The following is a 16,970-nucleotide window of genomic DNA, read 5'->3' on the forward strand; positions in this document are numbered from 1 at the left end:
GACTGTATTGTCCCTGTTGTTTTTAGTTCTGTTTATTTCAGAGTCACATGACTGAAGTATAATTGAAAGCTCTGCGTTCTCATCATTCTTCTACAGTGACGATAAACTAAAGTCAGCTCATGACATATGGAATTATAGACACAATAATGACTGGATCTCCATCCAAAGATTTTAACACATTATTTTTTTTATATTATTATTATTATTTTTTTTATTTAACTCATGCACAAAACTGCAATATCGCATAAAACATTTGCTAATAAGCACCGTTACCATCCAACTAGTCAAAGATAACAAAATCGTAACTTCCTGATAAACTGGCATGAAATAAAAATAAGTAAAGTAGGAGAAGCCACTGAATATACTAATTTTCATACAGTCCTACAATAAATTACTTGAGCCTCAGAGCTAGCAGATGAGCATTGGGCAAAGTCATATATATTAATTTTTTGCATTAACACTTTTTTTCCACAAGTCAAAAACCACCACGTTCCCAGTTGTTTCAATGCGATTCTTCGCAGTCATAAAAACAAGGTGATGGAAACAGTGAATGACAGGAATGTGTGGGAGACACAATTTAGAAACCTTCACATCATAAAGAGCCATAATGTAGCAACAGAGATAACTTTTATCTGTGTGTAATACTATTATTATTAATATTTTGTTAATTCTTAGAGGGAGCTCAGATTCACTGAACCTCAAAGGAAGCTGCTGTCATTTGTTTCTCACTAAACACATGATCTGCTCACTCACCCGCCCATCTGACAACTAACCACTGAAGTCTCTCCACCCATCAGACAGAGAAGATTACAGTCTTTTCATAGCACTTGTTCAGTCTGTCAGGATGAAGACGAGAGAGAGGAACTATGAGGAAGATCTTTATCAACTGAGCTCAGCTACAGAAACCAAAAAAACAAAAAAACAAAATACCTTCAGTGCAGGTAGGATATCTATAGAGTTATATAAAATCTATAGCTTATATCTGCGTGAGTTGATAAACAGCAAGGATGTTACTGGAAGCTCTGCGATCTTGTCCTGCTCTTTCAGTTACAAAATAATGTATTAAGACTCAATGATGGCAGGAATATATAAAACATTATTAAGAGAAATGATTCACTTGAGGATCAAAAATACAACATTTTCCAGAGGAGTTTACGAAAGGAAGCTTCACTTTCACACTCATGTAAGTTACTGATTACATTTAGTAATTATTTTGTTTAATCCTTTTAATTTCACTAAAATGAAAACATTTAAGGATGCTAGTCTGCAATCTAGCAGAATAGAATCAGCAGCTGTTAGCCTTTTTTATTTTCTGAAACTTAAATTCAAAGTAATATAACACAAACACTCTAATTGGTTCCCCTATGATTACGAGCCAAATAAGCACTTAGTGGTGCTATATAGCACCTAAACTACCACAAAGAACCACTGAAGAACCAATTTTTTTGTGTGTTTGTGAAGAGTTATAAATGTACATTAAAATAAAATATAAAAAATTTCGCTAGATGTATAATAACATGACAGTCTGTGAGAAAGATCAATAATTTTAGAGTGAAACTGGAACAATATTTTGTAGTCTAACAAATGAAGATGAGAAACCAAACTAAGGTTTTTGATGAACTGAAGTCATGAGAGAGACATGACAGAGATATGATTGGAGACACGGTGACTGACGGCAAGGACTTGTTCAGTATTACTAAAGCTGAAGATTGAGTAGAAGATCAAGAGTTGGCTATATGTGATGAAAAGCTCATCTTCTGTCTCAGGAGTCTTGAATATACTGAAGTAAATATGAATACGTTTAACAAATTTCTGGTGCGCGTTTCTTATCGTTCACATGTTACTGTTGACGTCACTTACGTCTGATGTCATCCGTAGCACGCATGTCTGATGCGGAAGTTTACGATACTCTCCGTTGTTTGAAAAATAAGTATTTAATCCTAATTTCAGACATATTTATATCAAAATATTTAAACAAAACATATATTGATAATATTGGGGCACCATGAAGATCAGGTACGATTGACGAGTTCAGAATGAAATGCTCTGTGGACAAACACGTCTTTGTATTTTGGTTTGTTTCTGTTGTGTTGTATGCACACTGTATTAAAGGCTCCTGCAAGAGGGACTTTTAATTTGAAACTGTAGTCGTAGTATGACAGAAGAGGGCAGTGTAGTTCATTTTGAGCTGCCGTTGTTTGCTGTGTTCGGGTGATCTGTTCGAGCCTATGGCACCAGGATGATTATTTGAGTTTGTTCGTGGTGATTGCTGCAGATTTAATATCAAGGTGTTAGTCACTGACCGCACAGTAAGCAGATTTTTATTTATATTTGTGATCAGAACAGTGTTATATGCGTCTGTATCCGACAAACATGCCCAGACATGTCCTGTAACGATCGTTCTGTATTATTCAGTCTGGGAATGTTACTTAACTTGTGATTTATTCATTCATTATCTGGTTGTAAACCAGTGTTATGTGTTACAGTGTTTCTTAAAGATGTTTGAATGACGCGATGTTGAGCTGTTAAATTACAGAATGAGTGATGAGCGTTATGTTTATGTAAATGCTGCTCAGATGCGCCCGATTCTATCCATACATGGGAGCTGTATGTTCATAGTGACAAATTATCACTCATGGCTTGTAGTACTCTGTGAAAGACCTTCTTTCCCTTCATTTAACCGTATGTTTCATAGAGAAATATTACTGATGTGAATTAGGAATATTTTGGCTTCATTATGTAACAGTGAATGTTTATTGTTGTTTATATAATTGTTTATTCATTTTCTTTATTGTACTAATTTTTTGCAGACTATCTTCACCTTTTATTGTACATCTGTGGCCCGACTTTTCTCTGCCAATACACCATCTAAAGCTGATCACCTGTCTCCTCATTATTGGTGCTCTGACCGGCACCCAGGGCGGTTTACTCATCAACTAGCCAATCAGAACCTAACAGTTCAAAAGTCTCTCCAACAAAGTGGTCCTTCGAGCCGGATGAGTATTCCCTTCTGATATAATGGATCCTGATGAAGAGATATTTGGAGGTGCTCGCCCTAAACGCCATACACGTCCTCCTGCTTACCTACAGCAGTATGAAGTACAGTATACTCAAGGCAGACCTGTTGCTGAGTGTGATGTCCCTCACCCCTGGGAGACTCCTGTCCATCGGACTCCTCCACCATCCTTCCAGCCATACACCACTTCCCCTGGTGGTGACCTGGTCTGTTCTGATGGCTCACAGATCAAGTCCTCAAGTTATAAGCCTTCACAGCATGCTGAATGCCATCAGCCATCATTCTTCTCACCTCAAGCGGCTGGTTTCATTACCTCTGCACACGACAGCGAGCTACAGCACCTACGTCATGAACATGCACAGCTAATGCAGACTCATCAGGCTTTCCAGGCAGACCTGAAGGAGCTGAGAGAAGTCCGTGCTGAAGTGAGAGAATTAGTTCAAGTGGCTCAGTCCCTTCGAGCTGACCTTAGTCAAGCTAGAGACCAGAATCTCTCACTAGCACAGCCACCGGCATGGCAGTTATCCAGTCCTCCTGTGAGGCGATATGAATCCACACCTTTAATGGAGGATGGAAACTTTGCTGATCTTCCTCCACCGCCATGGCCTGAGCCTGACGTTGACTTAAGGAACCAGGTGGGTGACCTTGCACTGTCGGATATGGGTGCCACTATCTACCAACCTGTGGTGCCAGAGACTAGGAAGTATTCATTTGTGTTCCCGGCTACTGAAACACGCCCTCCTCAGCCTTATGCTCCTGACACTTGTGGATTCCCCCCACCTCCTACCCCTAAAGAGCTTCGAGAGTTACTCACATCTGCGGCCATGCCCTTGCCTGCTAACCGCACAACCGTGCCTGTTTCTCCGCGATTCATTTCGGTACCGGCTCATTCGAATCCTAAAGTCTTTGCACCGAAGGCAGAGCCCGGCCTACGTCCTGTAGCACCTTATTCTGGGTCTGAATATGTATACAGGGGACCTTCTCCTTCGATTCCTAAGTTCAGCCGGCCAGATCCTGGTGAGTTTGCTCGTCTCCGGATAGCTCTGATGAACCTGCTTCCTCCCGACGGGACTGAACTTTTCAAGTATCAGATCTTAATGGATCACCTTAAGTTTGAGGAGGCTAGAATGATAGCGGATGCTTACCTGCACTCACCTACCCCATTCACTGATACGATGGCAGCTCTTTATGATAAATTTGGCCAACCGCATCAGCTAGCTTTAAGGAAGATTGCTAGTGTCCTTGAGAGCCCTGACATAAAACGAGGTGATATCTCAGCCTTCCAGAGGTTTGCTCTCCAGGTGCAGTCACTAGTGGGCCTATTGAAAACCCTGGGACATGACGGTGAGCTGGAGCTGAGTTGTGGGTCTCACGTTGCGCGTCTCCTGGGTAAGCTCCCCCCTGAGCAGCGAGCTGAGTTTCGTCGCCATATGTTCCGCCAACCTGGCACAACCCCTAATCTGGATGACCTTTCAAACTGGCTCCATTACGAAACTTGGTGCCACAGTTACGATACCGAGCTGATGTCTAAAGGCTCACATGTCAAGTCAGATTCTGGGAAGAGGACTGTGACCATCCTGCATGGGATTGGAGAATTCCCGGTTGAGACTTCTGCTCCTCGGAAAGGTCCTGTTTCACAAATCAAACCTGCCAAAGTGAAACGTTATTGTCCTTTCTGTGATAAGACTGAGCATTACCTGAGCCAGTGTGCATCCTTTGCTAAGCTTACCAACGACCAGGTAAGGACATGGATTCGCAGTAACAACCGTTGTTGGCGCTGTGCTAGGGCCCACCATGCTGCTCAATGTGACCTTAAAAAGCCCTGCAACATCTGCCAAGGCATCCATCTCCGCCCTCTTCATGAAGTGAATGTCAGTCCTTCCCAGAAGGAGGATTCAACTAACATGGAGAAGAGCTGCCTGACGAATTCCTCCCCAGATAAGTTACTCCTGGATAAACCCTCTGTCAAAGGGCGGGTTATGCTCAAAGTGGTTCCAGTGAATCTGCATTATGAAGATCGAACCTTGGACACCTTCGCTCTTCTTGACGATGGGTCGGAGAGGACCATTCTACTCTCCACTGCAGTTAAGGCCTTGGGCATTCAGGGTGTCCCAGAAGACCTTCCGTTGCGGACAGTGAGAGATGATGTCCAGGTCATTCAGGGTTGCTCTATTTCCTTTCATATCTCTCCACCGTGTAAACCTCAGACCAGTTATCAGATCAATCATGCCTTTACTGCCGATCGTCTTAACCTGTCTCGCCAATCTTACCCTGTAGAACAGCTACAACAGAAGTACAGACATCTGCGTGGTCTCCCGATCCGTACCCTTACGGATGTCCAACCCTTACTTCTCATTGGCTCTGATCAGCCCCATCTCATAACCCCAACTGAGCCTGTTCGATGGGGCGGCAGGGGTGCGCCAGCTGCAGTTCACACACGCCTAGGATGGACGCTCCAGGGTCCTATACCTTCCATGGGGTGTCCTCCTACCCCACAGCAATGCCTGCTAACCTCCATGGCTCCAATTCATGACGAGTTACTGCAGAACGTTCAACGACTGTGGCAGTTGGATACAGTTCCACAGTGGGAGGGCAAAGAGGTAACCCGGTCCAAGCAGGATCAGGAGGCGCTTCAGCTGCTTGACCGTAAGACTCTTATATTGGAAGTGGAGGGAATCCATCGGTTAGCTACACCCCTTCTGCGGCGAAAGGACATGCCTTTGTTGAATGCACCTAAAGAATCAGTCCTACCTACCCTTCGTAGTGTTGAGAGGCATCTGCTGAAGGACCCTGTAAAAGCTGAGGTCTATGAAGGGGAGATGAGGAAACTCATTGAGACAGGAGCTGTTCGGGAGGTGACCGATCTTATACCTGCCTCACCTGAATGTTGGTACATCCCTCACCACATCGTTAGTCACAATGGGAAGTTCCGCCTTGTCTTTAACTGTTCCTATCAGTACCAAGGACAAAGCCTTAATCAGTACCTGTTGCCAGGACCCACGCTCGGAGCCTCACTGTTGGGCGTCCTTATCCGTTTCAGAGAACATCCTGTGGCTGTGAGTGGGGATATTAAGGCGATGTTTCATCAGGTTCGCCTTATACCTGAGGACCGTCCCTTACTCCGTTTCCTTTGGCGGAACCTGAAAATGGATGAGGCACCCAAGATTCTTGAATGGCAGGTCCTGCCTTTCGGCACAACTTCCAGTCCGTGCTGTGCCACCTATGCACTGCAACGCCACGTCCGGCAACACCCCCTGACTGATGAGGCAATTCGGTTTTCAGTGGAGAGGTGTTTCTATGTCGATAATTGCCTGCAGAGTCTGCCTACTGCAGATGAGGCTCGGAACTTGATTGATCGACTACGGCATATCCTTTTCGGAGCTGGATTCGAAATTCGCCAGTGGGCCTGCAATGATCCTACTGTGCCAAGTCATCTACCATCCGATGCCCGCGCTGCGAGTGTGGAGCTGTGGTTGACACAGGAGAAATCAGACGTCCCTGAATCGACACTAGGTCTGAGCTGGAACTGGCAGACAGACACTTTGTCCTACAAACACCGACCTGTGATCTACAAGACTCCAACTTTGAGAAACATCTATAAGGTCCTAGCTACCCAGTACGACCCGCTGGGATGGCTTCTACCTTATACAACTCGGGCGAAGGTCATCATTAAGCAATTATGGAACAAGGAGAGAGGGTGGGATGACCCCAACTTGCCACCTGAGCTCCTCCAGTCTTGGAGTGCATGGGAGGAGGAACTCCAATCCCTTCCTTGTATCTCCTTTCCTCGGCCTTATGTCCCTCCTGAGGTTGGGATGGATGATGTTATCCATGAGGTCCATATCTTCTCGGATGCCTCTGAGCAGGCATATGGTGCGGTGGCTTACCTCCGGACTACCGACCAGGGCGGTCAGACTTACCTGTCCTTCATTATAGCACGCTCCCGTGTCACTCCTAAACGAGCTCACTCGATTCCAAGACTGGAACTCTGTGGAAGTCTTGTCGCAGCACAGTTGGCTAAGTTACTTGAAAACGAGTTAACACTACATGTCCAGTCTATTTTCCTGTGGACAGACTCTACCACGGTCCTCCAGTGGTTGAATTCTGAGTCCTGTCGCTTCAGAGTCTTCGTGGGAAACCGAATCGCTGAGATCCAGGAGCTGACGGACAAGTGCTCTTGGCGTTATGTAGGCTCTGCGGACAACCCCGCTGACGACCTTACGAAAGGCAGACCTCTCCAATACATGGCCGCACCGAACCGATGGTCACAAGGACCCGCTTTTCTCCTTCAGGATCCCAACGAATGGCCGGTAATCCCTAAGACTGAGACCAGAATAGACCAGGTTGAACTCCGGAAATCTACTTTCTGTGGGATCAGTGCCTTTCCTCCCTCATCTGATAAGATTGATGAATGGAACTACAACACCTGGCAAGAACTGTTGGATGTTACCGCCCAAGAACTTCGGAGCAACTTGGTTCCAGGGACTTCTCCGGAGGCTGAGGATTACCGCCAGGCTGAGGTCCATATCCTCCAACAGGTGCAGCAGGAATCCTTCACTGAGGATTATAAACTGTTAGGGACAGGAAAGCCAGTTAGGTCCGGCAGTCGATTAGTTACCCTAGCTCCTGAAATGGATCCGTCCAGTGGTCTGATAAGGGTGGGAGGTCGTTTGCGGAGAACTGCAGGCATTGAAGACTCCATGTTACATCCTCTGGTTCTGGATCCTAGCCACCCCGTCACTCGTTTGATCATACACCATTATGATGACCAGTTACATCATCCTGGAGCGGAACGGTTGTTTGGTGAAATACGGAGATACTATTGGATTCTCAGAGGCCGCGAAGCAGTCCGCCGATTTCAACGCGACTGCCCAGAATGTCAGCGTTGGAGGGCCCAACCGACAATCCCCAAAATGTCGGATCTACCTGCTGCGCGCCTTCAGCTCTACCAACCTGCCTTCCATTCTTGTGGAGTGGACTGCTTTGGACCCCTACTTGTCAAAATCGGGAGACGCACTGAGAAGCGTTGGGGCATTCTCTTCAAATGTCTGACCACAAGAGCCGTCCATTTAGACCTACTCCCTAGCATGAGTACCGACTCATTTCTCATGGCCCTTAGAAGGTTTATCGCGAGAAGAGGAACACCAGCAGAATTATGGTCGGATCAAGGCACAAACTTCCGCGGGGGTCAGAGGGAGTTACAGGAAGCATATGCCGCATTGCTTCCTGATATACAGCGTCAGCTTGCACGCCAAAGGATCCACTTCCACTTTAATCCTCCATCAGCCCCTCATTTTGGTGGAGTTTGGGAGAGGGAAGTAAGGTCAGTTAAATCGGCCTTGTACACAGTTTTGGGTTCACAATCAGTTCCTGAGGAAGTCTTAATGACAGTCTTGCTGGAAGTAGAGGCCATCCTGAACTCAAAACCCTTGGGGTATGTATCGTCAGATGTGGCAGATGCTGACCCGGTGACGCCAAACAGTCTCCTCATGGGGCGGCCTGATGGATCTCTGCCTCAAGTCGTTTACCCCGAATCAGAGATGTTGAGTCGCCGGCACTGGAGACACTCCCAGATCCTAGCAGACCAATTCTGGTCCAGGTTCATACGGGACTACCTCCCTAGCCTCCAAACCAGGCAGAAATGGCAAGCCTCTCCTCCCGACCTGAAGGAGCAGACATTTGTTATGATTGTAGACCCCCAACTACCTCGGAGTTTATGGCCTGTAGGGCAAGTGATCAAGACCTACCCAAGTCCAGATGGTCATATCAGGTCTGCTGATGTACAGATAAAGGATCACGTCTATACCAGACCGGTAGCCCGCCTGGTAATCCTGCCGGCCTTACCAAAGGATAGACTTAAAGCCCCAATACTGACTAGTTAAGTCGCCTTTCTGGAAGCAAAGATGCATGGCATCTTTGGGGGCGGCTGTATTAAAGGCTCCTGCAAGAGGGACTTTTAATTTGAAACTGTAGTCGTAGTATGACAGAAGAGGGCAGTGTAGTTCATTTTGAGCTGCCGTTGTTTGCTGTGTTCGGGTGATCTGTTCGAGCCTATGGCACCAGGATGATTATTTGAGTTTGTTCGTGGTGATTGCTGCAGATTTAATATCAAGGTGTTAGTCACTGACCGCACAGTAAGCAGATTTTTATTTATATTTGTGATCAGAACAGTGTTATATGCGTCTGTATCCGACAAACATGCCCAGACATGTCCTGTAACGATCGTTCTGTATTATTCAGTCTGGGAATGTTACTTAACTTGTGATTTATTCATTCATTATCTGGTTGTAAACCAGTGTTATGTGTTACAGTGTTTCTTAAAGATGTTTGAATGACGCGATGTTGAGCTGTTAAATTACAGAATGAGTGATGAGCGTTATGTTTATGTAAATGCTGCTCAGATGCGCCCGATTCTATCCATACATGGGAGCTGTATGTTCATAGTGACAAATTATCACTCATGGCTTGTAGTACTCTGTGAAAGACCTTCTTTCCCTTCATTTAACCGTATGTTTCATAGAGAAATATTACTGATGTGAATTAGGAATATTTTGGCTTCATTATGTAACAGTGAATGTTTATTGTTGTTTATATAATTGTTTATTCATTTTCTTTATTGTACTAATTTTTTGCAGACTATCTTCACCTTTTATTGTACATCTGTGGCCCGACTTTTCTCTGCCAATACACCATCTAAAGCTGATCACCTGTCTCCTCATTATTGGTGCTCTGACCGGCACCCAGGGCGGTTTACTCATCAACTAGCCAATCAGAACCTAACAGTTCAAAAGTCTCTCCAACACACACGCTTCATTGAAACTAGACTTAAAAGGGAAACCTTTTAGTTAATAAAACATTAACATCATTAATACATTAAACATAAAGTGGCTGATTTATGATTATCAGGTTTATCTGGGGGGGTGGTAACTTATTTATATTTATGTAATTGCCATTAGCATTAGCAATTAGCATTGCCACCTGGTGTGCTATCTTTGTATTATGTTATACCGTTTGCGTTTTGTGGAAATAAAACCCAGTTGAGTCACAGTATTTAACAGGATCTTGTTTCTTTCTGTTCTTATAGTTGCAGCTTCATCTGTGTATTTGCAGTGCTGATAAATAAAGGTAAGGGTCTGAACAACACACTTAAAGGTGCAGTAAGTGATTTCTAAGAAACTCTGCTGATACTTGTAATCACCTAAACAAACACACCCCTCCCTTCACTGTACTGCCCCTAAATTAATAAACATGCAGCACAAACATTGTTTTCATAATTACATCAATCACAAAAAGAGGAGCTAAAAATAAAGAGAAGATCAACATTTTTAAGACACGCTCAGGAGCACACCTGTACAGTGTAAACAAACACAAATAACCCCAGAAAAATCCTACATTTTAATATGGATAATTTTTGGAAAATAGCTTATGTACGCTTACAATAAAACAGACTAATATGTAAATACAGTGACCTCCATAAGTACTGGGACAGTAAAGATAAAATTGCTCTATTTACTGTCCATAAATCTGTAAATATTATTAAAAGATGAATATGAGACAAAACTACAGAATGTCACATTTTATTATTGAGTGATTCAACACATAGATGTTTTACCAGCTAAGAACTTCAGCACTTTTAGAGTTTCATCCCTCTACCTGATGTGAGCATAAGTATTGGAGCAGTTGCCTCACAGGTCTTTCTAAGTGATCAGCTGTGTCCTGTTGCATTAATTCTTCAGATATTAAAATCAGGGAATGTGTCGTATCAGTTATATCCATTACTTCTGTATTCTGAATCTTGCATTCGATGATGACACACAAACCAGGATGAAGACGAGGGAGCTGACTTTGAGAGAAAAGCAAGTAATTTGGATGCTAAAAGAAAAGAGGAAGTCAGTTATATCTATTGCAAAAAGAAAGGGCATGGAGAAATCAAGAGTTTGGAAACCACCAGCAACTACCTGATCGGCTGAGAAAACAACAGTAGTTGATGACAGACAAATCAAAAAAGCTGTGAAAATGAACCCTAATATATGTGTCTAAAATCACCAACAACTTCCGGAAAGCTGGGGTGATGCTCTGACAATCTACTGTCCTCAGGAGACTTTGACACAGAATTACAGATGCTACACAGCAAGATGCAAACCTCTGACCAGCACCAAAAATAGAAAGGCAAGATTAGAGTTTGCAAAAAAGTGAGCCAGAAGAGTTTTGGAACTGAGTTTATGGACCGATGAGATAAAGATGAACCTTTATCTAAGTGATGGGAAAGCAAAAATGTGGCAAAAAAGGGAACTACAGATAAGCATACAGCCTCATCTGTAAAGCATGGTGGAGGTGGTGTCGTGGCATGGGCATGCATGGCTGTCTCTGGAACAGGCCCTCTCAACTTTACTGATGACTTGGAATGAATTTGGATGAATGAAAGTGCTTCATATTGCATCAGGACAATGACCCAAAACACCCTGCCAGTTCAGTCAAGGAATTTATAAGGGCAAACAATTTAAAGTCTTAGATTTCCCAAGTCAGTCTCCAGATTTAAATCTGATTGAACATGAATTTCACCAGCTGGAGAGGAGAGTAAAGGCAGAAACTCCCCAAAACAAGCAACAATTAGAATTGGCTGCATTAAAGGCTGGGAAAAGCATTTCAAAGGATGAGACCCAGAGTCTGGTGATGTCTACGGGTCACAGACTCACTGCTGTGATTGTGTTCAAGAGATCTGCAACTAAATAATAGCTTTTAATCGACAGATATAATGTCTTAATATAATGACTTAATAATACTTATGCTAACATCAGATAGTGGGATGAACTCTAAAAGTGCTGTCCTTTTTATTTGCTAATTCTGTAGTTTTGTCTTATATTCATCTTTTAATCACATTTGCAAATGTCTTGACTACACAGTAAACAAAGCAATTTTGTCATTACTGTCTCAATACTTATGGAGGGCACTGTATCTTTAAATAAATAAAGAAATACTCACTTGTGTGTCTGAGACACTGCAAATATTCATCACATAGTATTCCGTCTCCTTCACAAAAGTGGTACTGATATAGCTGCTAAAGCCCCTATGAAAATTAACCATCGTTTAATTATAGTAAACATTCAGTAACCATGTTTTTGGTGTAATGATTACCATTTGTATAACCAAAGTTTTAATCGAAATACCATGGTTAAACTGTGTTTAATGTAGCAAAACAACAGTTGAGGTTACCATAGTTTAACTTATAGTAACAGTCAGTGGCGGGCCGTGCATTTCACACCTAGGCATTCAGTGGCATCCTACATGAATTAATCCACTTCTTAATACCATCATAATGATGCCACGGATATAGAAACCATAAATATTACACAGAAATGCAGTGCAACAGGGCATTGCATCACAGACAGGTATCTTATGTAGCGAGAATGATTGCTATTACTAAAGCTAGAAACCCAATTAACACAATTAATTTTTCAAAATTCAAAGTTTCCACACCTGCGCAACGCATCATCTCTAGCCGAGCCATTAACCTGACAAATTGACACAAATATAATTAACCCGATGTTCTCAACACGATTACATGTGTTTTAAAGTTGACCTAACAATTTAACAAACTCTTACTGCTTTTCGTCTTTACGAGTCTCGCTGCCGGTCTGTCCGCGCACTGCGGGAGGAAAGTACTTGTTAGCGCAGCTTTACTGGGAAAGCGAGCAAGTAACATTAAAATAATTCATACAAGACGATAGGGGTGTGCTCAAAATATCGATTCTTAGATACATACCGATATAATAAAAAAAGATACAGTATCGATATTCTAGCCCTTAGTATCGATACTCGCCCAGCCATTAGGGGGCGCAGCGGCTCAAAAAACTCATGGAAAATGTTAAAGCAAGATGTAGAATTTAAGTGATTTCATAGTGAAATATGTTATGGCAGTACATGGTGTCACAAAAAATAACTATAAGAAGATTTAATAAGAAGTTAAGAATAATAAGAAGAAGATTTTGTGCTTGTGTGAGCTCAGACTGTACCCTTGGGAAGTTAAATGTTGACTTGTGGTAATTTCCAGATTAATACAATTTGTGTACAATTAATCAGAGCACTTAAAGTTGCAAATATTTAAGCAAAATGCACTTTGTTATAATGCATTTTTGTCTTCAATAAATTGAAGAAAAATGCAGAGTTCTGTTTGTTGAGTAAATGTGTTCAGCATTAACTAATTGGCTCTGGCCCATGTATTTTTATTGAATCGTATCGAATCGTGTCACATTGTATCAAATCGTATCGAGACAGCTCTGTATCGAGGTACGTATCGAATCGTGACCTGTGTATCGAGGTATGTATCGTATCGCCAGGTTCTCCAAGGTATACAGCCCTAGATGTGTTTTAACGTACACCTATGACTCTTTTCAGGGCGAGTCTCCCCGCCAGTCTGCCCCTGCCAGCGCTGTGAAAAGGAAAAAAAGACCAGTTAATACAGCTCGACTCGGGAAACTGAGATATTCTTACAGAAACTTAAACCTGGCTTTATATCTTGCAAATAGCACCAGAATACAATGCATAAAGCAATAAAATAGTCAAAAATTAAACTTAACCTGCCATACTCTAGTTGGTTTTCATCTTCCCGAGTCTTTCAGGTGCTTGTATGTACACAGCATATAAGGTGAGAAACAGTGATAATACTGTGAAAACAAAAATATTTAAAGTGATGCTGTTTGCTAGCTTCGACTAGTGCGCTCTGAGCATCCAATCAAAGGACGAGAAAATGCTGACGTTATCGTAAGCCTGCTAGATGGCCCTGGAGCTGCACACTTCTAAAAGACTGAAACATGGATTAGATGACATTATTGATTAAGAACAGACTGGATTTATTCAAGGACGACACATTAGTAACAATATTAGATTGATTTTAGACATGGTGGATTATAATGAATACATATTACATAATAGTCTTATTTTATTTGTTGATTTCCATAAAGCTTTCGACACTATAGAACATGATTTTTTGTTTAAACTGATTGATTTTTTTGGATTTGGCAAGTATTTTTTAAAAAGCTGTTAAAACGGTATACAAAGGATGCACTAGTTCTGTAAAATTGGCCCAAGGAACATCTAATAGATTTGAAATTGGCAGAGGAATAAGACAAGGTTATCCATTTTCTCTTCTCTTCATCTTAAGAAACGATATTTTAAAGGTATTACAACTATGGGGAAATTATTTGTATATAAATAATATAATAAATCTACAGAGATCAATTGTAAAGTCACATTTTAAGTTGTTTACCTTTCTGAGTTTCAGTTTCATTCTCATCCGAATTCTGTAGTGAATGTAGACATTTTATAATATTTTATGTTTATATTATTCTACTTAAGGTCGCGTTGGAATGGTTAAGGCTTACTGTATCATCAATTGCCATAGCTTTTATCAGTCTCTGCAAGAAATACTTCTGCTCTTTCAGCTGTCTATAGCGTGAGCCGGCTGTGAGAAGGACTATGGCAGTTGATGATAACATGATGATATTCCTAGAATGCATTGCACTATGTTGACACATGCTCATTCTCTATACCTAATATTACAACAACAGCATATCATGATTCTGTGAAACAAAGCAAAACCAGTGTTACTCATGTGTCAAGCAGAAACAAAGCAACCTCTGCACCACCTTCCCAATCAATGCCTCTTCAACGCTGAAAAGCTTTTCCAATATTAACATGCGTTCAGCTTTTGCCTGATTGTAACCTCTCTTTTTCCAGTGATAATTATCTGACCGTGTTCTCTTTGGTAATGTCTCAGCCAACTCTCGTTCTACAAATATCACGCTTATTCAAGTTCTCTCTCCTCCCCATCATGAATGTAAACACCCATTATTGCTGATTGGCTGCAAGAGTGTGGTGGTGCTTGGTCTGATCGGTCATATATACTATGTACAAACAATATTTTTTTTTCAGACACAGCAGACAGATAGCAAATATTCTCAAAATTGTTTGTTTTGGTGTCAATTGCATTTATCAGTAGTGTTTCTCAGAAATCACTGGCTGCACTTACTATAAATTTATGCCACATACTTTCTTTTCTAAAGCTTTTCTCATTTCAGTGTGTCTGCGGGTCACAGTAGAGGGTGTTATTGGCGGTTCTGTTGTCCTGCCGTGTTCTTCAACTGAACATGATCTTAACCTTCAAGACGTTGATGTGAGCTGGAGACACAATGGCAGCAAAAATGTGTGTGATTTAATTCCACACAGTAATTCGATAGAGACACATGACCTACGATACAAGAACAGAGCTGAAGCTTTCCCTGAGGAGTATGAACAAAGAAACTTCTCCATCAGACTCTCTGGTCTCACTCTCAGGAAAATACATCTGCCTCATCACACCCTCAGATGAACAGGAGATTGTAGAGCTGATCATCAACGGTGTGTGAATATAGCTGCATGATGTTTTTAATCTAAATAAAGCTGTATTAAAATCTATAGTGGTAGATGTATGATTGATGTTTCAGTCTAAAAGCTGCTGTATATAAATGATAGGGATCTGTTGTCTTCATCACAGTGCAGTAATGTTGTTTTCTCTCAGACTTTTGTGTTGCAGAAACAACAACAGAAAAAGGAAACAAAACCACTGATCAAGAAAACCAAGAAGAAACCAGACCAGACAGTGTCGAGAAATCATGGATTTGGATCCTGGTTGGCAGTCTATTAACCATAATACTGATTCTTTTCATTGCATTTATCTTCAGAAAAGAGATCCTCAGCTGCTTTATGTCACCCAAACAAAACGTGAGTTCAGATGCTCATGAGGCTGTGAGCACTGGCTCACGTTATAAATCAGTAACTGCTGATGATCGTGATGAAACATCTAAAGCAGGTGAATGACACAGATGTTCAGCTTGGCGCTCCTGCAGCAATTGCATGAAGGTTGGTGCCTTTATTGTTGCTGCCGCAGTGAGTGTGTTACTGTATTTACCTTTTGTCCACACTTTACAGCTATCTAGCAGTCTAGACTGACTTGGTCATATATGATTTTGGGCAAATTCAAGCAGGTTCCCAAAATATTTCTGCATTTTTAAAGCTTATTGTAAGCTTGCAAGGTACTTTACTCATTAAGTTGCTATAGAGAGCCTACAATAATTGTTTTACAGCTGTTGGGATGAATTTTGTTGGGAAACTGAATACTAAACCATACTTTTTTTCTGTGTGTGTCATATCTGTAAATTATGGCAAGAAGGTCAGGCGATCACAATATGCAGCTGACAGTGTCATAGTAGCTTGAAGCCACAACAAATGAACCTTGAACTGAAAAGAGTTTTCAAACAAAATTACAGTACCCCATAGTAAAACATGAATCTATATTATTTGACTTTCTAGAAATATGCTTCATTTGCATAACATCACATTTGACAAGGTTCACAAATCAATGTTTATGTTGGTAATATTGCCAGCACTACGCTGATCTTCTTGCCTTTAAATAGCCTACTGTTAAGTCAAAACAACAGTGACACTGGTACTTACCTGTTCATAACATTTTTTTTTCAATATTTGTCTTTCATTTGTTATTTATAGATTAATTTATTTCTTTATTTTTTTTGTTTTTTGACGTTTTAATGTCATTGGTGTCATTCGCACTGATAAAGGATCACCTGTTACCAAAGGCTCAATATGTTGGCCCTTTTCCCCACATAAAAAAAAAAAAATCATGCTTTGGTAAATCATAATTATGATTAAAAAGTTGAAACCATGAGGTAAAAAGTAACTTATAGTTCAAATTGATATTATATATATATATATATATATATAAGAAATTAAGTTATATGAGAAGAGCTGACTTAGTCTTAATACGGAAAAAACTGAACTGTCAAAGTCTATTTTTTGTCAATTTTGATTTAGTATGTCATACTTTTGACCTTTTTTTGTAATAATTTCGACTTTGTCATAATTGTGATATGATGGCTTTTTATTTAGTTTTTTTTATGTA

At 41.4% G+C, this 16,970-nt stretch overlaps 1 long non-coding RNA gene across 1 annotated transcript; it reads left to right on the forward strand.

The window, feature by feature from the left end:
• Positions 1-1,861: 1,861 nt before the first annotated feature.
• LOC306875416 lies at positions 1,862-16,676 on the forward strand. Its single transcript, XR_013784740.1, has 4 exons — positions 1,862-2,016; positions 10,101-10,141; positions 15,094-15,412; positions 15,573-16,676. It is a non-coding gene; the product is annotated as an uncharacterized lncRNA (long non-coding RNA).
• The last annotated feature ends 294 nt before the right edge of the window (positions 16,677-16,970 follow it).

Source organism: Barbus barbus (assembly GCF_936440315.1).
Source record: "Barbus barbus genome assembly, chromosome: 9".
In the NCBI taxonomy this organism is placed as follows: Eukaryota; Metazoa; Chordata; class Actinopteri; order Cypriniformes; family Cyprinidae; genus Barbus; species Barbus barbus.